The sequence below is a fragment of the Protopterus annectens genome, chromosome 9.part0, assembly GCF_019279795.1.
Source record: "Protopterus annectens isolate FY-2018-M chromosome 9.part0, PAN1.0, whole genome shotgun sequence".
Classification (NCBI taxonomy): domain Eukaryota; kingdom Metazoa; phylum Chordata; order Ceratodontiformes; family Protopteridae; genus Protopterus; species Protopterus annectens.
In genome coordinates, this window is record NC_056743.1 from 1,238,505,095 (window position 1) to 1,238,527,760 (window position 22,666).

General features: G+C 41.1%; 1 protein-coding gene across 1 annotated transcript in view; it reads left to right on the forward strand.

Moving 5' to 3' along the window:
- The first annotated feature begins 2,051 nt into the window (after positions 1 to 2,051).
- The window catches only part of LOC122810940 (vitelline membrane outer layer protein 1 homolog), a 218,666-nt gene continuing 198,051 nt past the window's right edge, over positions 2,052 to 22,666 (forward strand). The window contains exon 1 of the mRNA XM_044082469.1: positions 2,052 to 2,193. The gene's annotated coding sequence lies outside the window, so the exon portion shown is untranslated. The remainder of the gene's footprint in view (positions 2,194 to 22,666) is intronic.

Here is a 22,666-nt window from a genome sequence, read left to right on the forward strand (position 1 = left end):
CCTCAGGAACTATGACAGCACATGTAAAGCAGCCACTTTGCAATGAGAGAAAGATAACGCAGCAGTTATAACCCCATCATCCATAGTACATAACCCCTTCCCCACCCCATCTAACATAGTTTATAGCTCACTGAGCAAACTGTTTTACTTCTGCAGCCACCACCACTTCCAAGCAAGGACATGAAGCCCACCCAAGCCCCAAGTCTGGAAAGGGGAGAGGGAGCTAATGAAACTAATATCGAGCTGATAAGGAAACAAAGGGAATTTAGCTGGGAGCCCTGAGATGAACTTCATAACTGCCATAAGGCCACACCAGCATACACAAGAAGGCCCATGAACAATACGTACCTAAATGAAGTGCAACCCCCAGCCCACAACTACTCTTGTCCCAAAGCATATATATATATATATATATATATATATATATATATATACTAATATATAAACATAAAAAAAAAAAACGGCCGTCATGGGCGTTATGCTTGCATAGCAAGTTCACGCCAAAATGTGATTGCTTAACCCAACTACACTAGACTAAACCTCTTAAGCCCCTCTCATCATTAACTCATTTCCTCCCAACCATCCCTGCCTCCACTTAACCCTTTCACCTCCCCAACCCACTTACTCCCTTTAATATTAACCTAACCCCCCCCCCCAATGGAGATGTCCTGGGACAACTTAGTTTGTTGCCAAACTTAATTTATCAGAATCGGTTGGTTAAAACAGTTTGTTTATCAGTATTTGTTGAACAACACAGTCAAGTGTGTCTGAGAAATCTGTATAGATCACAAGAGAAGGTATTTGTTTGTCAAGTGCTGCAGTTATACAATTATAGAAATGCTCATTGCATGCACAATAGATTTCCCTTTGGTTAGGAATCATATATGAATGTTGGTAATTACATTGCCTCTGCAAAATTAACATTTGTTGATTTAATTTAAATGAGTTCAACGTTTTTTTTTCTTTTAGATGGTGTTGCTTGTTTCATTTCTGACCATAATGTGGGAAAGGTTCCTGTTGGAAGGAACTAGTCTCTAAAAACATGAGCTCCATTATATGTTTGAGGCACTATAGTGAGTCCCAAACAGCAGGAAATTAACTGTGATCTTGGAAAGTCATACTAATATTACAATTGTAGCATCTTAGTGATTTCACCTTTCTTTCAGGTTCAGTGATCTTAGAATTGGAATACATAAGCATCTGGTTTGTTGATGGTACAGCTCCCCATTTTAGAGGGGTACAGGGAGCCTGTATTTCATGAGTAACAGCAAGCTTTGCATTCCGTCATTACATCTGTAAAATTATGATTATGTTTTCAAAGTTTCAAGACTTGGATTGTAGTGCCTCAAAATTCCAGAAGGGTACCATAAAAATGTTTCCACAATGTTTTCTTATGAATTGTGTCCAAACAGGGCACTTGAAATGTCAGAACTGTCCTTTAGGCCATGAATACTGAGATTTTAGCTGAAGTTATTAAGGGAAGGGCACACAGCTCTCAGCTATCAAGTGTTTTTTGGAAAATCACAAATTTCATCTTACATAACAGGGTGCTGTGAAATTCTAAATGGCCTCTTTAAATCATGATTTTACACTTATTTCACCCTCACCTGTCTAGTGCTATTACCCTGTGCCCACAATATCATTGACTTTCGATGTGCTGATGTCACTACAGCCATAGCCACAACTGATTGTGAGGTGAGCCATGAGGGGAAAAAGTATAACAGCATTCAGTGTTTTGAGGAGTAGGACCATTTAATCTTTTTTATAAAAGCAGCAGATCTGGTGCCTGAAGCAGTGCTTTTTAAACTATATTACTTGTTATACTGAAGCAGGACATACATCCAGGAACTGAATGTTCTGTAGAAGTAATAGACTGTGTCCCCACCGCTGAATTATAGCAAAACCTGTGAATGCATTGTAAATTAGAGCAGAATGCTGGGGCAATTGCCAAGGAGCCTTGGCAGAGGTTTTCCTTGTTTGTTGCATCTGGAGGAAGGCCATATTATATTTCATTAAATGATATCAAGCCTATATAACTCTCCTCCCCATGCTTCCAAGATATCTTCCTTACTTTTTGGAGTCCTTTCAGTCTGAAAGATAGCTCAAGGAAAGAACACTGGCTCTCCTCTTCTTTAGTGGCTGTGGCTCACGGATACCTTGGTGTGAAATCCCTGAAATCAGACACTAAGTAAGGTAAGGACATCAAAGAAGGCTTTTACAGTCCCCAAAATACAATGAAATTATGTTCAATTGGTATCTATTTAAGATATTCCTGTATAAATGTTTACTCATACAGTAAAGTCAGTCCTTGCAATATGGTAATTCAGTTTTTAAACATCTGTTTTGCATACTCTTTTATAAATGTTTGCAGTTTCTTTCATGTATGCATCTGTTTTTACAGTCAGATCAGCTTAAATTATGTTTTACACATGCATATGCATCTTTGAGGTGAAACACCCAGACCCTGCTCCCTATATGCAAACTACAATACTATGAAAAATCAGGATCCCAAGTTTTGGAAAGCAAAGAGCATAGCATGCCGAATACAGAATCCAATTGTCATAAATGTTAGGTTTCAATGCATACATAAAACAATTAACCAAAAACCAGGACTAGGGAACAAAACCACAAAAACAAAAAACTACCACTTGTTGACCACAATATCAGAAGTCTTTTGTGTATTTCAGGATGAAAGTACTTAATAAACAAGTTATAGTCAACAAGTGCCATTTTTTGTTTTTTGTTTAAATGCATACACATTTAGGAGATATTCATTATGATAACTTCATAAACACATTTACTGCTGTAATCAAGAAAATTATATAGTTGGCTGTCAACTAGCAATTACATGCTTTTCTCTTAAAACTGATGTAGGCAGCACTGCAAAAGGCTGTCATGTTTTTGGAGTTTTTAGCCTACTGCTGATACAGATTCTTAGATTATTGATTTATACCCCAAAAGACAGAATGTGTAGGATCATTGTTCTCAGTTCCCTAATGTCATGGTGTGTGGACTTTAATGCACTGACTTGCCCTGAGTTGAAATTCTGAAACTCTGATATTTAGAATTTGAATGTCAATGCCTCAGAACATTTCCACTCCATTTTTTCCATTTGCACAATAACTCTGTGGACTTGAATCCCACTGTCCTATTCAGATGCTCTATTGACACTATTAAATATGGAAACATGAGTTTGGTCTTCAGTGGCCCTCTGTGCTATTCATTTGCTTTCACTACATTTGGAAGGTTGGGAGTTGGTGCTCCCTTTATACTGTGCTGGTCTGTTAATCCAAATGTACTCAGAGACTAATGGATTATTTGCTGGTGCTTATTGAATAAGGGTAATAATCATATTACACTAAACACCTGCAGATTTGAATCTTGGTGTCCCAGTTTACTAGCATGTTGATTCTTCTGTATGCAGAGGCTACAGGTTTCAATGCTGGCACTCCGCTGTCCTCATTTTTTGTTCCAACCATACTCAGAAGACGAGTTTGAAGGTTGAATTCTAGTATCCCATTGTACAGATATGTTGATCTTACTGTGCTTGGAGGCTATATGCTTGAATCATGGTGCTGAGCTGTCCTGACATTTGGAGCCTACTGTACTCACAAGCTGTCCATTTGAATCCTAGTGCCCAGGGGAGTGTGTTGATCTTACTATACTTTAGACAGTACTGGTGATACTGACATTTTTGGCCGTATTGTATTCACAAGTTAGGGATGGTGCTTGACTTACTTTATCCCATTGTATGAGTGCTTTACCTTTTTAACACCTCAGAGTCTGTCAAGGTAAATGAATCTCAAATTATGCTGGGGTGAGCCAGAAGGGTAGAAAGTAGTGGAAGGTGCAAGCCCAGACCATTTTGCTTCAATAACAAGTGTCACATTGCAACCTGTGATAAATGTTATTTTGCAAGGATATACTGCTCTAAGAAAGGCCTGGGAGCTAGGCTGCAGGAAAACAGTCCAACCTTTTTTTTTTCAGTAAATTGTGTAACATGGTGCTTGACAAGTGAGTAGAACGTGTAACGTGACTAAACGAATGGAAACATAAAAGCCCACTAGAATAAAATTCACTAGTCCGCATTGGTTGCAGATTACATAGCTTCGTCAATTATAATGAATGCATGTTGCAAATATCACTGAGCAGTATATGAAATCCCCTTTTTTGTATAGTATGGAAGGTTTTTGAGAGCTAAAATGAGTGATGAACCACATAATACATGAAAGTTGAGAGATTTGTCTGGGAGTATAGTGAACCTCAGACTCTTAATTCTCCTTGCTATTTGATAGTCCACTTTGAGAAATGAAACTCCGTAAAAAACAGTACTTCCAGAGTGTGTGTGTGTGTGTGTGTGTGTGTGTTCAAATACCACAAATAAAATCAAAAACAATGAATACCACAATAGAAAAACCACTGACACAGGACTCGAAGCAACAGTCACAGCAATTTAATTCCAACTTAGCGCTTTGGCACCAAGCCTTCAATGAGTATAAATTCATACAGACTTCCAACAGTATATATACATATAAAATTCAATTCAATCAATCAATTAATTAATTATTTAAATAAAATACTAAATCACATATTTCCAATTTACTTCCTTATTTAACCCATGAGGTTCCAAAGTATTATATTTTAAAATGAAGAGTTTATTTTCTCAACAGCTTATCTTCAATGCATGAAACCTCTCCTAAGGAAACCTTTACTTTCTCCAGGATGCATACTTGTAAATAATCTGGTTTAGCATTGTGTGCACTAATGAAATGTTGTCCCAAAGGGCTATTTATTTTACAATTCTTTATATCCCTGTTATGTTCTTGCATATGGCTCTCCCTGTTTCCCCTATTCTATTGTGGTATTTATTATGTGTGTGTGTGTGGGGGGGGGCTTGCAAGAGAGAGAGAGACAAACCCAGTTTCACATACCATTCTTAATGTGAATTAAGCTTGAAGGAGAAGAGTGATGTTCAAGGTCTGCCCTTCTCCTGTAGTTTCAGTCTTTTTTTTTGACTTGTCAGTACTTGCATTTTGAGTGCAGGCATTTCATAGGGAGCTAGGTTTGACAGAATCCTGGTAAGTTATATGGCCCCAAAGAAGCAGTGTACTAGGTAGATGGATGTTTTTGTGTGTGTGTGTGTGTGTGTGTGTGTGTGTGTGTGTGTGTGTGTGTGTGTGTGTGTGTGTGTGTGTGTGTGTGTGTGTGTGTGTGTGTGTGTGTGTGTTTGCACAATTCAGATAGTTCCTATGATTCCCAAATCTGGAAAACATGTATTAGCATTTCATGTGGGGTGGCTTCTTACAGGGACATCCAGTTGGTAGGAGCACACACAGCTACTTGAACAGGCTAAAAAATAGAGTCTCCTGAATGTAGGTAGCAAACCACCCATAATGGTATTTGCCATTGTGTATTGCAGGTGATCCTGGGCATGTCTTGGAGTCATAACTGAGGACCCCCATCCATACCCAGTGAATGCAGTAATGGATGCCAAGTGGGCCACCACTACTCTATACAGAAGTGTCTGTTCCAAGTCCATATATGTTGTGGCGCTCTGTCAAAAGTGCAAAATGACCCACAGTCCCTGCAGTGTCACACTGAGCAGCTCTGACATGGTCTGATTGGCATCTGTCTGTGCCTGTATCACAGATCTGCACATATGCTGATCAATGCCAAGGGTAACACCCAGGTCAGTGAATGTTCTAGAGTCATGGTGGTGATGGCCACTGACATGCCTTTCCTTAATTCTGTACGTGTGTGTGCACTGCAGAGGCAGTGCTGTTCTCTGATGCTGCTTGCAGTGTTTTATGTGTGTGTGTGTGTGTGTGTGTGTATGTGTGTGGTGTGTGTGTGTGTGTGTGTGTGTGTGTGTGTGTGTGTGTGTGTGTGTGTGTGTGTGTGTGTGTGTGTGTGTGTGTGTGTGTGTGTGTGTGTGTGTGTGTGATGTAGCTCTCTGATGCTGCTTGCAGTACTGCTGGCAGTGTATTACAGGTGAAGCTGACGTAGAAATGATGACCTTTGTTAAACACAGGTGAGCTGAACCTCCACAGTCCCCACAGTGCTACTGTGTCCTCAGACTGTGCCAGGTGCATAATGTCTTCAGTATCAGCCTCTAGAGACCTGCTGAGAGAATGCACGTGATCCCCTCTCAGTGGTACTTGTGACTGCATACATATAACATACCAGCAGTAAAGACAGTACATGACTGTGACCCCTCCAGCCCAATGCAGCTCACAGTCAGGTACATGCTAATAATATAAATAGCCTAAGGGCACATACAAACCTTGTGGTTTGGGTTGTCTTCATTGCAGCACTGATGCCTGTGGTGGATATAAATGCAGATTTCTCTGTCTGGATAAACCATGCACAGGTACAATGTTCAACAGGAGTGGCACATGTCCCTTTGTATCTGGGGCATCACCTGCAGTCACACAGGTAGTCTTGCCATGTCATGTGGTGAAAGTTGTCTCTTTTGCAGCCTTTATGTCTCTGGGTGACATAAAAAGATGTGTATGTCACTGTAATCCTTACTGTGGTGCAATGTCACATGACAGTACTTATCTGGTACACCTCTTACTGACACCTGGGCATGACAAGCCTAATTCTGACATAATCCATTACCAGGTGTGGAGCTTTTCACATTATCACCACTGAGAGATAACAGGAATTCATTAGTTTTGGTGAGATGCTGCTGTGTTACAGGTCCACCCCAGTGGGCAACTTGCCCCTGGTTATTTTCTGAACCTTAGAATTGACATGCAGGAATATATCAGTGATGTACCTATACTATTATCCTATTATGTCTACCCACTGCATTGATGTCTTGCACCAATCCCCTCCTCAATTGGTCTTGGAAAGCCTTGTGTGCTTTACCCTTGCTAAGGATACACCTGATTTGTTGGTAGGGCCTACAGTAGCAATTCAGACTCCTGTTTGGCGAACTTCTCCAGACATTGCCATTCTTTCAATCTCAAGATAAGTCAGGTACACATTTCAGCCCATGTGTATCAGTGTGGGTATGTATGATAGCATATGCCAATCAACAGCACCCTCATTATCTTCAGCAGTCTTGTGGTTGCCATAGATAGGTTCATATATAGTTACAAGGCATGCAGTCCAGGAGACCATTAAGGCACCTAGCTCATTTCCCCTTTATCTCAAAGCATTTTCTGGTTAAGTGACTTGCTCAAGGTTACAATTGCAATGAAATGAAGGCTGAGCGAGTCAAACACTGTACCACAGGAAGTAACTTGTTAATGGCTTATAGCCTCAGTCCTCTGCACTATCTGTCACAGTCTGTCATTAAACATAAGAATGGAAACATAAAAGCCCACTAGAATAAAATGCACTAGTCTGCATTGGTTGCAGATTGCATCATCAATTATAATGAATGCATGTTATAAATATCATTGAGCAGTATATGAAATCCCCTCATTTCTATAGTATAGAAGGTTTTTGAGAGCTGAAATAAGTGATGAACCGCATAATTCATGAAAGTTTAGAGATTTGTCTGGGAGTATAGTGAACCTCAGACTCTAATTCTCTTTCATGTTTGATGGTCCACTTTGGGAAATGAAACTCCATAAAAAATAATGCTCCCAGAGTACGTGTGTGCGTGTGTGTGTGTGTGTGTGTGTGTGTGTGTGTGTGTGTGTGTGTGTGTGTGTGTGTGTGTGTGTGTGTGATGTAGCTCTCTGATGCTGCTTGCAGTACTGCTGGCAGTGTATTACAGGTGAAGCTGACGTAGAAATGATGACCTTTGTTAAACACAGGTGAGCTGAACCTCCACAGTCCCCACAGTGCTACTGTGTCCTCAGACTGTGCCAGGTGCATAATGTCTTCAGTATCAGCCTCTAGAGACCTGCTGAGAGAATGCACGTGATCCCCTCTCAGTGGTACTTGTGACTGTATACATATAACATACCAGCAGTAAAGACAGTACATGACTGTGACCCCTCCAGCCCAATGCAGCTCACAGTCAGGTACATGCTAATAATATAAATAGCCTAAGGGCACATACAAACCTTGTGGTTTGGGTTGTCTTCATTGCAGCACTGATGCCTGTGGTGGATATAAATGCAGATTTCTCTGTCTGGATAAACCATGCACAGGTACAATGTTCAACAGGAGTGGCACATGTCCCTTTGTATCTGGGGCATCACCTGCAGTCACACAGGTAGTCTTGCCATGTCATGTGGTGAAAGTTGTCTCTTTGCAGCCTTTATGTCTCTGGGTGACATAAAAAGATGTGTATGTCACTGTAATCCTTACTGTGGTGCAATGTCACATGACAGTACTTATCTGGTACACCTCTTACTGACACCTGGGCATGACAAGCCTAATTCTGACATAATCCATTACCAGGTGTGGAGCTTTTCACATTATCACCACTGAGAGATAACAGGAATTCATTAGTTTTGGTGAGATGCTGCTGTGTTACAGGTCCACCCCAGTGGGCAACTTGCCCCTGGTTATTTTCTGAACCTTAGAATTGACATGCAGGAATATATCACTGATGTACCTATACTATTATCCTATTATGTCTACCCACTGCATTGATGTCTTGCACCAATCCCCTCCTCAATTGGTCTTGGAAAGCCTTGTGTGCTTTACCCTTGCTAAGGATACACCTGATTTGTTGGTAGGGCCTACAGTAGCAATTCAGACTCCTGTTTGGCGAACTTCTCCAGACATTGCCATTCTTTCAATCTCAAGATAAGTCAGGTACACATTTCAGCCCATGTGTATCAGTGTGGGTATGTATGATAGCATATGCCAATCAACAGCACCCTCATTATCTTCAGCAGTCTTGTGGTTGCCATAGATAGGTTCATATATAGTTACAAGGCATGCAGTCCAGGAGACCATTAAGGCACCTAGCTCATTTCCCCATTATCTCAAAGCATTTTCTGGTTGAGTGACTTGCTCAAGGTTACAATTGCAATGAAATGAAGGCTGAGCGAGTCAAACACTGTACCACAGGAAGTAACTTGTTAATGGCTTATAGCCTCAGTCCTCTGCACTATCTGTCACAGTCTGTCATTAAACATAAGAATGGAAACATAAAAGCCCACTAGAATAAAATGCACTAGTCTGCATTGGTTGCAGATTGCATCATCAATTATAATGAATGCATGTTATAAATATCATTGAGCAGTATATGAAATCCCCTCATTTCTATTGTATAGAAGGTTTTTGAGAGCTGATATGAGTGATGAACCGCATAATTCATGAAAGTTTAGAGATTTGTCTGGGAGTATAGTGAACATCAGACTCTAATTCTTTTTCATGTTTGATGGTCCACTTTGAGAAATGAAACTCCATAAAAAATAATGCTCCCAGATTACGTGTATGTGTGTGTGTGGGGGGGGGGGGGGTTGCAAAAGAGAGAGAGAGAGAGAGAGAGAGACAGAGAGAGACAGACCCAGTTTGATGTACCATTCTTAATGTGAATTAAGCATAATCGAGAAGAGTGATATTCGAGGTTTGTCCTTCTCCTATAGTTTCAGTCTTTTTTTTGACTTGTCAGTACTTGGCATTTTGAGTTCTGGCATTTCAATAGGGAGCTGAGTTTGACAGGTCTCTTTTAGGCTAGCCACAAGGTATTCCAGTAAGTTATATGGCCCCGTAGAAGTAGTGTTCTTGGCCTTGGATGGTGCCCTTGAAGGCTTGTTCTTGAGACATTTGGAGGATTGTACATGCAGATAGGTGATCCAGGAATGTTGGAGGAGAGAGAGGGAGGTAAAGTTTGAGCCAAATTTATATGCTGGTAGGTTAGCAATGCCCTCTTGGTCTGAGTAAGTGGTATAGCTTACTATTAGGTCTGCACAGTGCAGAGCATCGCTTCTGAGATTTCTCACTTAGTAAACGAACTCTTTGTAGTTATCTTTCACTTAGATGGTAATAGGTTATTCTTTCCTCATATCTAGTTTTGGTCAGTTTGGTCAGGGTTCAGAGTTTCTTGTTTAGCTTAGCAATGATTTTTGAATTTTTGAGGGTTAGATTTATTTTTTGATTGCAGTTATTTTTTTCTTTTATTATAGAGGCTGTTTCTGCTAGAGTTCTATGACAGGGACTTATTATTGAATCTGAAATCGTATTTATTTCTGTGGCAGATGGATGCATCTACAAAGCTAATTACATGTGCATAGAATCTGGCAGTAAAGGATTCTGCATAAGCAGTGGGGTCATCAAGGTGGTGAGGGCATTTGTATTTAGCCAGGTCATCACTCAGTTTTAGTAAACTGGCTTTCGCATAGTCTTTGAATACTAAGGTATTGGAGGATACTTCATACTTCAGTGTTATGGTAAATGTGACTGACTTTGAGGTCCAATTTGACCTGAGAGGAGTTTATAATAGGTGAGAGGAGAGCTGCCTCATATTTTTAAGGACCAATTCCAGAATGTTATTGCTCCTGGTTGGGTTGTGGGCGAACTGGTCCAAAGTTTGTATTGATTAAGCCAAGAAGTCTCTGCGTATTGATGCTTGAGAATGTATACATCTAGTAGTTCATGGAGGGAATTCTCCTAGAAGAACGGTGTTTGGTTTAATACATAGGGATGCCATGCTAGTGGGGTAGGAGGAATGGGCCAAAGAAGACATGGAGCAATAAGGATATTAAAGGTTTGCATGTGAAGATATTTTGACATCCAGTTTAGAACATCGGGACAGAATCATAGTCTATGTACCTTGAACAACAGCAGCAGCATCTGATGGCTAATGTCTTCAAATGCTTTCTAAAGGTCAATAATTACCTCCCCAGTTAGATTTGCAATTTCTGTTTTGTGGGGATGCTTCTTGTTGCTATACAAAGAGCTGTTAAAGCATTATGGCCATCCCTAACTATATGCTGCTAGCTAATAAGAAAATCATGTTTGTAGGTATAGTCTAAGATTAATTTGTGAAGTATTTTTCAAACAGTTTTATTACTGATCAGCTGATGGAAATGGGGTGGAAATCATTGAGTCGAGTAAAAGATATATTTTTGGTAGGGGAATTATGAGAGCAAATCTAAACTGAAGACATTAAATCAGAGGTTAGTGAAAGAATTAAGTTTGTGGGCAAGGGACTTTACTATTAGATTTGCTGAATAGTTTAGAAAAGAGGGGGTGCAGTGCAAGAAAATTGTGGTCATAATTGTTTGTAAAACTTTTTTAAGAGTTTCCTATTATTTTGCGACTTTTTTTAAAAGTAGAAAGTTAGTTGGACACTATTGCTAGGTGACAAGTTGGGAGTCAGTATTTGATGAACACTGCATTACTCTCTAGATCAGTTTTGGATATAGCGAGTCTGCTCTCTGTTTTGCTTTTAAGGTAGGCACTCTTAGCTTGCTTTATTAGTACCTGATTGTTCTGTTGCAGTCCGAATCTTGGACTGTCCTGGGGATTTAATAAAATCCATGTAGGAATAGTGGAAGGCTTACATGAAAGGTACCATGGCTATGTATGCGGAACCCCAAGGCAGTGCGCCTTGCATACTAATGTAGGTGTGCTACTAAGGGAGAACCATGTAACACAGTTATGGAATCAGTGTAGGGAGTGTGTTACTGTGTCCGGAAATGAGTAACACACCCCCTGCACTGTCAAAGTGCCAGATATCAGTGTATGGCTATGCAATAAAAAAGTAATTTTTTTTTGTGTGTGTTTGTGCGGTGTGGTGCTGTCCTTAGCAATGGACATGTGCTAGACATCTGAAAATAGAAACTGGATACATTTAATTATTAACAAAAGATCAAGTGTATGTATAGCTGAGTGCATGGCACGCAGCGGTGCTTAGTGGGCTTAAACATAGTGGATAGATATATGTAAAAGTACAAAAGCATTTCACATGGCCATGTAATTGAATAGTTAGAGTGACAGCATTATGTGCAGTAGATGCAGGGTTCGAATACAGAGACATGTTATTTTGTAAATGCACAGTATGAGACATCTTTTAAATCCCGATTAAATTCTGTATGACTACACAGACAGGTTATTAAATTTAGTTTGCAAATACACATTTATGAGAAGTACTATTAAACCTTCATTGAATTTTGTATGAATACACAGACAGGATATGAAAATTTATGTTGCAAATGCACAGTTATGAGAAGTACATGTAAACCCTTGATGGAATAATGTATGTATGCACAGACATGTGATTAAACCTTTTATTTTGCAATTACACAATTATGAAATGGAACATTAAATCCTGCTTTGCTGCACTTAGGTAGGTTCTGCTAAGCACAGCTTAGCCTAGCAAAGCACTGCTTAAACAAGGAACATTTTAGCAGTGCTTAGCAATGCCCATTTAAGCATTGCTCGGTTCAGCTCAGCTGGTTTGTGCAGCACTAAGCAAAGCGCTGTACTTTTAGAAATGGCCCAATGGTGGTAAAGGGTGGGAAAACAGCCTTATTTAAGTTCAACAGGTGGGAATACAGCAGAACCAGTTGGAGTTTAAACCTGGCAGGAGTTATGGCATTGAAGAGGGTGCTTGCTTCTGGGCACAGCGGTGGGGCATGGTTGGACTCCTTGTAAAATACCATGATGTCCGGCTGCTGCAGAGCCAGTATCAGGGGATGGAGTATAAATCAGAGGCCTGGGAGCAGCTGGCATGTGATTTCACCAGTGCAACTGGTATCCCCTGCAGAGGTGAGGAAGTGCATCATTATTATGATGACGTGAAGCATCCTAAGGGGGATATCTTGGCTACCTGGGTCCAAGATGCTAGAGACAGGAATGCCCACCAGTTTGTAAGTATTGTTATCATTGTTTTGCCAAATTCTACTCTGAATGTGTGATAGACAGGTATGCATAATGGTGTTTTTATCTCCCTTCAGCTGCAGAGGAGAGAGCTCACAAACTGGAGGCCCATGCAGGGTGCCTGGCCAGTATGCACCATGAGTGTGGTGAGTACAGATGTATCTTGCAATCTATAGTCATATAAACAAGAAAGAGTAAATTATTAACTGCCAGGAAGTATATTCAGCTTTGATTGCACTGCAATGAATGTGGTCATAGACCTGGACTGATATAAGTGAGTAATGCCAGGTACAGTTCAATAGAGATGAAGGCATGAAACCTGATAATGTTAAGGAAATAACATTTCTACTGCATCAATAATGTTAAGGATATAAAGCTCTACTCATTAATAATGTTAAGGATATAAGGCTCTACTCATTAATAATGTTAAGGATATAAAGCTCTAGTCATTAATAATGTTAAGGATATAAAGCTCTACTCATTAATAATGTTAAGGATATAAAGCTCTACTCATTAATAATGTTAAGGATATAAAGCTCTACTGATTGATAATGTTAAGGATATAAAGCTCTACTCATTAATAATGTTAAGGATATAAAGCTCTACTCATTAATAATGTTAATGAAATAAAGTTTCTACTGTGTTAATTGTGGAATTACAGCTGTATTGCAACACCTGCATTATATGAACTGTTCATCAATAAAGACTGTAGATATAAATCAATCACTGCATGAAGTCACACCTAATAAAGCTGTGGTTGTGAAATACGTGTGAATTTTGGGCTCTTGGTCATGAAATCGAGTATTACATGTGATGTGAAGTAAAAACAGGCATAATACCACTAAGTGATTGAAGGTTAGCTAATAAAGAGTGTTTTGCAAAACTGTAGATGTGGAGCTGTATTACAAGATATAATACATTATGATATTTGTTCTGCACTAAGATCTGCACCAATAATAGCAACAGCCAAGGTATACTGTGTATCTCAGGATTGTCTTGTGTTAACAATTGCATTTCAGCTATATGCATTCCTGATCTTAGGTACGCTGCTGGAGGTAAGTATGAAACTATAATAGCTGTAGACTGCAAATATACCATCTGCAGCTGCATATGGGTCAGGTAGCCAACCCAGCACTCCAATATGGTCTGTAAGCATCACACATATTCCCACCCACTAGGGGTTAATTGTCTATACCTGCATTCCATGTATTAATGCACATTTCACCTACTATCTCTGTCATGTGTGAATGTCATGCATGTGTGTTCAAGTGTCACTGCAGTCTGGTATAACACTCTAGCTCTACTACCAGGTCATATTTTGTTACCAGTGAGCTCTAGGCACATGTCAGTCAATCAATATTCAGCAGTGGCTCAGTAGCTCAGTTTGCTAAATGCTAGGTGTGATGTACATTTTGTCACACACAAACCACGGTTTGAATACAGGGACAAGTACTACTAAATATTTATAGAAACAGTTATGTATTGTTAACATATGTTCTCTCCACAGGAATTACAGGCAAATAAATGGCAGAAGTAACTGTTTGAATGGGTTAATAATGTGTGTGTTCAGATGTACCAGAGTGTTAACAGCATTGCTCATCAAGTTGATAAGATGTCAGTAAATAAAGTCAACAAGTACAATACTAATAAAAGTGAATACAATAAATAAAACCATTTAATCTCGGTACAGGTGTATGCCTGGTGTGTCTGTGAATGTCTGCTGATAGTCTAACCCCATGCCTACCAAGGACAGTATGATAGTCGTAAACTCTCTGTACTGTGCATAATACATGTTTCTCAAGTGTCACGTTGTCACGGACTGTGACCACTGTTGCCAAATCCCTTGGACACAGATTTATAATCCACTTGATTTATGTTAATAGCACAGTCACACTACATCAGTACACAGCACACCTTGGAAGTCATATATGTCCCCCTGACATGTAATAGTTCCTTGTAGTTGTGTACCTGTAGGTGTTACAGCTTGGCCGATACTGTCCCATGCAGATAGTATGAGATGTATGTGGGTGCTACAGAAGCTATAGGGCACTTGTATACATAAAGTAAGGGCAGACCTCTAAAGTATGTAAGAGTACTGTTGCAAACTATACAGCCTATATTGCTAAGTAATGGAATGTATTTCTCTCTCCCCCCACCCCTTATTTGTATCATAATTTATTATTGTTATAGATCAGGTATGGTTTATATATATAAAGCTCTAGTCATTAATAATGTTAAGGATATAAAGCTCTACTCATTAATAATGTTAAGGATATAAAGCTCTACTCATTAATAATGTTAATATATACTTGTATACATAAAGTAAGGGCAGACCTCTAAAGTATGTAAGAGTACTGTTGCAAACTATACAGCCTATATTGCTAAGTAATGGAATGTATTTCTCTCTCCCCCCACCCCTTATTTGTATCATAATTTATTATTGTTATAGATCAGGTATGGTTTGCTTTTAACATATATTGTTCTCTAAAAAGTTATGTTGGGCCTTGTGTTTTATTATTGTTATGTATTACAATGAATGCATACTAACATACCTTGTTGAATTACCTATGTTGTTGGCCTTATGCCGTAACTGTTACTGGCACGCTGTTACAATACTGACTGTTATCCCACATATTGCTCTGTTCCAAGTGCTATCCAATGTGACGTTACTGGGTTATTTGCAACATTCTGGGATGATGTTATAACTAACTAAATGTTCTGTTTGTTACTATCCTATACACTTTGAAAAACCTCAACACCGTATCTCAACTGGGTAGGCCGGTTACTGGCGATCTGCCTACCCTACCTCAGAAGGCTGTGGCACTGGGTCCCAGCATGTCTGGGACCCAACCTAGTGCTGCCCCCTGTGATGGCCCTGCACCACCTATGGGTAGAACCGCCTCAGGGGACGGGGCATGTCCCCCCGGGAGCAGGTGCAAAGAGGGAGTTGTCACCCAGCGACAGCTACCAGGGATGGTGCACAGGATCATGCACCATGGCTATGAAGATCACATGTGCCAGACTGAGGGCAGACTGGCCAACCTGGAGGGGCAAGGTGGACCCGACACCAAGCACCAAACACAGCCACCTTTGAGGCAGTGAAGGAGCAGTGTTGACTGCCCATGGCTGGGTAGCTTAATTTCACTGCTGCCATCTGGTGCACATGGCTCAACGATTACACAACACCCTTCCCGTCCAAGGTGTTTATCCCCCTTATGTGTCATACACTGCACTTGTATGCGGTCTTGTCTGTCTTGTCTGTTTCCTAGTGCAACCTCTCCTTCCCAACTTACCTCACCACACATACGTATATCCCTTCCCAGCATTCCACTCTCACCTTAAAAGAAAGGGCATCTGTCACACAGAAAATATCGCCCCATACACAACTCTCCAATTCACCCCCATGTATACTTCATACAATCAATCATTACATCAGTTAATCAACACAGGTATGTCACCCTCATCCCTGTCTCTGGGATGTCAGGCTCCAAATTACAAATTCTCTACAACCTGCACAGCTGTTACTGTATAAGAAATGGAGAGCTATGCTCCTTTCTTACACCCATTCTCCACACCCCTACCTGCCTTTCACATTGTTTTTCCCCCTGCTTGCCTCCATTTCACCACTTTCCTATCACCCTTTTTTTTTGGAAATAGTGTGGGTATAAGTTGGGCTAAGTGGTGCAGTGCGGTGTGCAAACTGCTTAAATCACCTTCTGACACTGTTAGGCACATCTGCTAAATAAGCACACCTGCCAAACCTTGAATCTGGGACCCTGTCAACTATAGCATAGTGTATTAGCCCACTAGGTCACCCAGCTCTAAAGTAGAATGAGTCTTTCCATAAACATATCCTGATAGCCAATGACACACTGCTTGTGCATATAATGGGAAAATTGACAGTGTACTTAGGACTGTGATGCAGACACCAAACCAGTACACAGCCAAATAAATATTGACAGTGTACGTGAGGCCTAGGATATCAGGCATAACTGACAACTGCACAGACTGTTGCAGAATGTCCACAGTTGTGCCACCTACTTTTGGCACGGTTGTCACAAAACCTATTCTTTGTGCTGAAATACTGGCAAGTCAGTACAGATTGAAGTTACAAAATCATGACAGACAGTTCAGTGTCACGCATCATACCCATCCGAACACACATGCTTATGCAAATCCTGTGTAACACACTGTATGCATGCACATAAATCTTGCAAATACACCTGCTACAGTATTGACTCTGTAGCTCAATCTGTTACATTCCTAGCATGCTGTACATTTTGCCACCCACAGACATTGGTTAAATTCCAGTCTGTTGCATTTCAAGTATATGCTTGTGAATACAACAAATAAATGACTGAGTCCTGCTATTTCAGCATTCACTGCTAGCACGTCAAAGGCCTGTAGGTATGGACACACTGCACAAATATGTATAGGCTTCCTAAATGTTGCCTACCACTCTCTGAATGGCACTATTACATAGCATATGCACCTGAAGCACATGCCTCACCTGGACTGTTATGGGTGCCCTAACCCTGGCTATGCTGTAACAACAGAGCTGACACTGCTCCCTAACTGACATATACAGCTTGCTGTCCTCCAATTTGTTCACACTCCCCAGTATGACTCCTGGGCAAAACGCAGCAGCTGCAGCCTGCAACATATGCGGCAGTATGTTCAGCTACCTGATACAGACCTACCATACTTCACAACCAGCTAGAACAAGGGATCCACGCAACACTCATACATAAAGGGGTGGGGGCAAAGGTCAAGCAACAGGGACATGTGTCACAGTCTTCCCTTACAAACATACACAGCTGATAGACCAGTAGCTACTGCAGCAGCATGCATATTCTGATGCATATGACGTATGACACTCACATATGTCTTCCCCCTTACTGACCTTAACCCACATTGTTTAACACTAAACTGCCACATAATCAGAATGTTTTTTCACAATGGCCAAACATAGTATGCAAAATTGTGGGCTAAGACCTACATGAAGGCCTTAAATATACCACTGTGTGCCATGCCATTGGCTAATGAAAGTGCAACCCAGCTGTTCTGAATGCAATTAGCAAGTCTGAGCCACAAATTGGTGCACAGGCAATCACCAGTGCATGAGCCTTACCTACAAAAGGCAAGCTGCTGCCTATGGTATACAGGTCTGTGACTTGCTTTACAAAGACAGACTGCGATATCACAAGCATTATATTTCATGATTTCTGCACAAAAAGGAGTACAGCACTCTACCAGGTATGTAATAGAAGTCCCCATGTAATGGGATGCAGATGAGAAGATGCAGTTATGGCGAACAGGGATAACAACAGTAGGCCTGTAGTACATATCTTAGAATGATATGTTGCTGATAGTCAGCTGTCCAACACATTCAGGCTTCCCCTTCAACTCTGCCTGCTGTGACATAGATCACAGCTCTGGCCCTGTGAGTCCACCTACAATGTTCGGCTCCTGTACAAATGCTACTGGATTGTGTGTAAGACAATAGTGACAGTAAGTAATGGTGGATACAGATGACATATCACATGATGTACTGTCATTCAACTCCTCTCAGTCTGTGAATGCCACACAGGAATAGTTCAAACAGTGTACAGGTGTCCCTGACTGTCCCTGATGTACCCTGGCTAGGTCACTGTGTACGCGACAGGGTGTATATTACGTTATTGAATCTTTAAAAGATCGAATGTCATATAGTCGAACCCATACGATCAAACTTTTAAAAGTTCAAAAAGCTAAAAAAAAAATAAACAACAGAAAAAAACTACCTGATCATTTTAAGCAGGGGGCAAGCCCCCCTGCACCCCCCACACCCCTCGCTCTTTAAATATACCAACTCTGAGATCACACTACAGTGCAGGAAAGGAAAATCTTCCCATTCTGCACTGTATGGAGATCTCTGTTGAAATGTTTAAACTTTTAAAAGTTCAATCGTATGGGTTCGACCATATGACGTTTGAACTTTTAAAGATTTGATAACGTAATATACACCCTACTCGACATCCATATCTCATCACTTGAAATCTATAGATAGCATACCTGGTGACCCCCTACAGCAGGATGTCAGGTCATAGCCAGTAGTAGTGGGGGGACACAGGCCGACCTCAGCGACACACTGTACATATTAAGCATACAAAGTAAGGGAATGAATACATCACCAGATATTACTGTACCATAACTGTTTTCTGAGGGTCCTGGTGTGTGACAGCCAGATTCCCCACAGTCTGAGAACAACCATTACATATTGTCCAACCTTTTGCTAGACATCCACATTTTTCTGGCAGAGGATCCACATGTATCAGGCACATGTACACATTCCGCAAACATCTGTGTACTACAGAAGTCGGACACATACAGGGAAGATACCCTACAAAATGCTTGCAGTGCTGTCTGTCATTGTGTCACATGGATGTTGCTGGATTGTGCCCATATACTTGTAGTAACACTCACCTATTTGTTGGATGGTTGCTGTATGACATGGTACTGGGACATCTCCTATAGGGGACACACCACCGTGATGGTAGTGGAGACATAACAACACACTCTGTCACAGCACACAGGGCCATAACCGGTATTCATAGGATCACAGGATCATAGGTGGTTACTAGGCTATTGACCCTGAGGCCCTTATAAGCCTAGTCAAGAGTTTAGCCCATGTTTAGACAAGTCAGCACCTGATGCCCCAGTACAACATGGACATAGATGTAATCCCAAGGGGGTATTTTCTGTTTCCCATTCTGTTATCCATGTTGCACTTAAAAAGTTGTAAAGAGGTACTCTGCTTGATGTGGAGAGGGAGTCTATTCCACATATGGGGGAGTCTCTGGGACACAAATCTGTCCCAGCAACAAGTCCTGTTGATGTCACAGACCAGGTTGAGGGTGCACATGCAGGTTACTCAAGTGGAACTTGACTTGCGGATATGCAGGAGTTCCATCAAGATGGGATCCATAATTGCCTTGTAGGCCAGACAGAGGTCATCTCTGAGGAGTCTGTATGAAACTGAGTAGAGGGACAGGGCTTTTAGCCTATCTGTGTATGGTAGATGTTTGAGGCCCTGGATTCTCCTGGTGAAGAACCTCTGTGGTCTGTCCAGCTGCTACATGAGCTTTGAGAGATAATGCCAAAAGGGGCATTATGCTTAATAATGGGCCTTATTAAGGAAGAATACAGTGAAGTTATGACCTCTTTGTCTCTGGATGAGATACCCTTACTTATGAGGTGTGCCATGTAGAAGGCTTTCCGTACAATGGAAGCAACATGGTGGTCAAAAGTCAGGTTGCTATCAACCTGTGTACCCAAATCCCTCATGACTGATTACATGCTTAGGATGTTGCTATTAATTTGATCATTTGTGGGGACATCACTCTCCCCAAAGTGGATGATTATGCATTTTGTGGTATTCAGCTTGATGCCACATTTCTAGCACCAGTCATTTGTCTGACTGAGACTCTCTTGGAGGATGTCCACATCACTAGGGGATTTGGTGACAGCACACAGCATGCAATCATTTGCAAACTTGGTCAGCCACACCTGCTGGTTTTGCTCTGCATTTCAGAAAATTATATCCCAAAAAACAGAAGCCCCAAGACAGTACCCTGGGGTATGCCACTTGTTACGGGTCTACTGCTTGAGGTGGCTTCCGCTATATTGACTAGGTGGGTTCTATCAGTGTGCCAATTTGCTACCCATCTGGTAACATACGAATTGATGCCTAGTTGAGAGAGTTTATCTGTTATGGCCAAGTGCGGAATAGTGTCAAAGGCTTTGGCCAGGTCAAGGTAGGTGGTGTGCACTGTCTTCCCCACGTCCATAGCTTTGGTGACTTTCTCAAAGAAGCAACCACATTTAACAGACATACTTTGCCCTTGAAAAAGTCAAACTGTGTGGGATTGAGTGTTTAGAGATTGCCAATATCCTTGTTAATTAAATCCATGATAATCTGTTCCATGGCCATGGAGATCAGGCTAGTTAGGTTGATGGGTCTATAATTTCCCAGATCATTGGATGCTCCACTTTAGTGTAAAGGGATGACAGTGGCTGTCCTCCACTCAGCTGGGGCAAAGCTGGTAATCAGGCGTTGGTTCAATAGAGTGCCTAATAGTGCTGCAAGTTCATGACTGAGTTCATGTAGGATGCAGCCTGGGATGGTACCGGGTCCCTTGGAGGCTGTATTCTTTTCCTTTGAGAGGGCAGTAATGACCTGTTCCCTAGATATAAGGGGAAGGGAGCAGGTACTAGGGATGTCCTGATCTATTGATGGGGGGACAGAGGGGTGATGTTTTCACTGAATCTGTCAGCTAGCAAGTTTGCAATATCTATGGCATTTGTATATGTGTTGTCCTTGACCAACACTTCTGAACAGATCTGGGTGCTTCCTTTGAGTTTGCAGACATATGTGAAGAAAGAGTTATGATTGTCTGTAGTAGATGTCGCCAATTTGGACTCAAAGTTTGCTTTGGAGGATTTCAGTACTGCTCTTATTTGCTTGCTCAGGCTAAGGAGACATTGCTTCCAATTGGGTGTCTGCTCCTTCTTGGTCTTGGACAGCACTTTTTTCCTCTTGTTATAGAGTTTATTAATTGGAGATGTCCATCAGACAGGTTTACTTATCATTGTGGTAGATGTTTTAGTCCTGTTGGTTATTCCTGATTCCATGCCACTATATAAATGCTCATATAGTGCTTTGGTATAGTTTTGGATATTGGTGCCAGTTCCTACTGAGGGGAAGGGGGCTGTGAAACTGTTTATACCATCTCTCAGAGGTTGTAATCAACTCTGGAGAAGTTTTTATGTCTGATCCTAGAGAGATGGTTATTGTGGGAGATGGTGACTTTGAAAGTGACCTCTTTATGGTTGGATCTTACCAGGCAGGATGATACTGTAGGGATGCTACAGTGGTCACTCATGTTGTTTAATACCAAGTCCAGAATATTTTCACCTCTTGTGGGGGTATCAACTAGCTGTTCCAAGATGTTTGCATTGACAACATTGATGAATCTCTGGGCATTTGTGTTCTGCCACGGGTAATTTGTCTAATCTATGTTTGGGTAGGCAGAATGGGCAATTTGAGTTAGATTTGGAAATTGGTAGCTAGCTATGATTTGAATAGGGGTCTTCTCAATGGTTAATTGCACCTGGAGTGTCTCCTGTGCATCATACTGTTTGACCAGCTTGGAGGTGTGTATGTCTTTGATATATATTAAAACTCCACCTCCTTTGGCTTTACTGTCTACAATTTGAGGTCTGAATGTATGATAGGATGGGTAACCAGGTAAGGCTGGGGTGCTCTCCACAGCTTTGAACCATGTTTCTGAGACTGCACAGATATCAGCATTTCCAGGGTTAAGACTGCTTGCAATGTGTGCAGATTCATGTTTAGACTCATAAAATTTAGCAGCATGACCTTTAATTTGTGTTTTGTTGACATTTTTCTGTTGGTAGTCTTAACCTCATACCGTTTCGTTAAAAAGGCACAATGGGGGAAGCAAGAACCTTTGCCAGAAACCTGAAACCCAGGTGAGACAGATGCAGGCTATCTCTGGCAAAGCATTGGGGTCTGTCGATCATATCTTCACAGGTTGATAGGTACTGGTTCCCTCTAGAATGGCACCAGAAATTAAGGCAATTGTTAAAGTCATTCATTTCCTGTTTGTATTGAGGCATCATTTTGGGTGATGGCAGAATGCTGCTTACGGCTAGGGACATACCTGCCTGGGACACATAATCAGTGACCTCAATCATGTTTCTCTTTATATAGTCCAGGGAAGTATGTCTCAAGTCATTCATGAGAACATGAACTATGACAGAGTCATAACAGTACCTGTTGTTGAGAGGCTTCAGTGTATATGTGTATGGCAGATTATGGCGGGTCTACTTCACCCTGTCGAAGCCCGACAATATTGAAGCT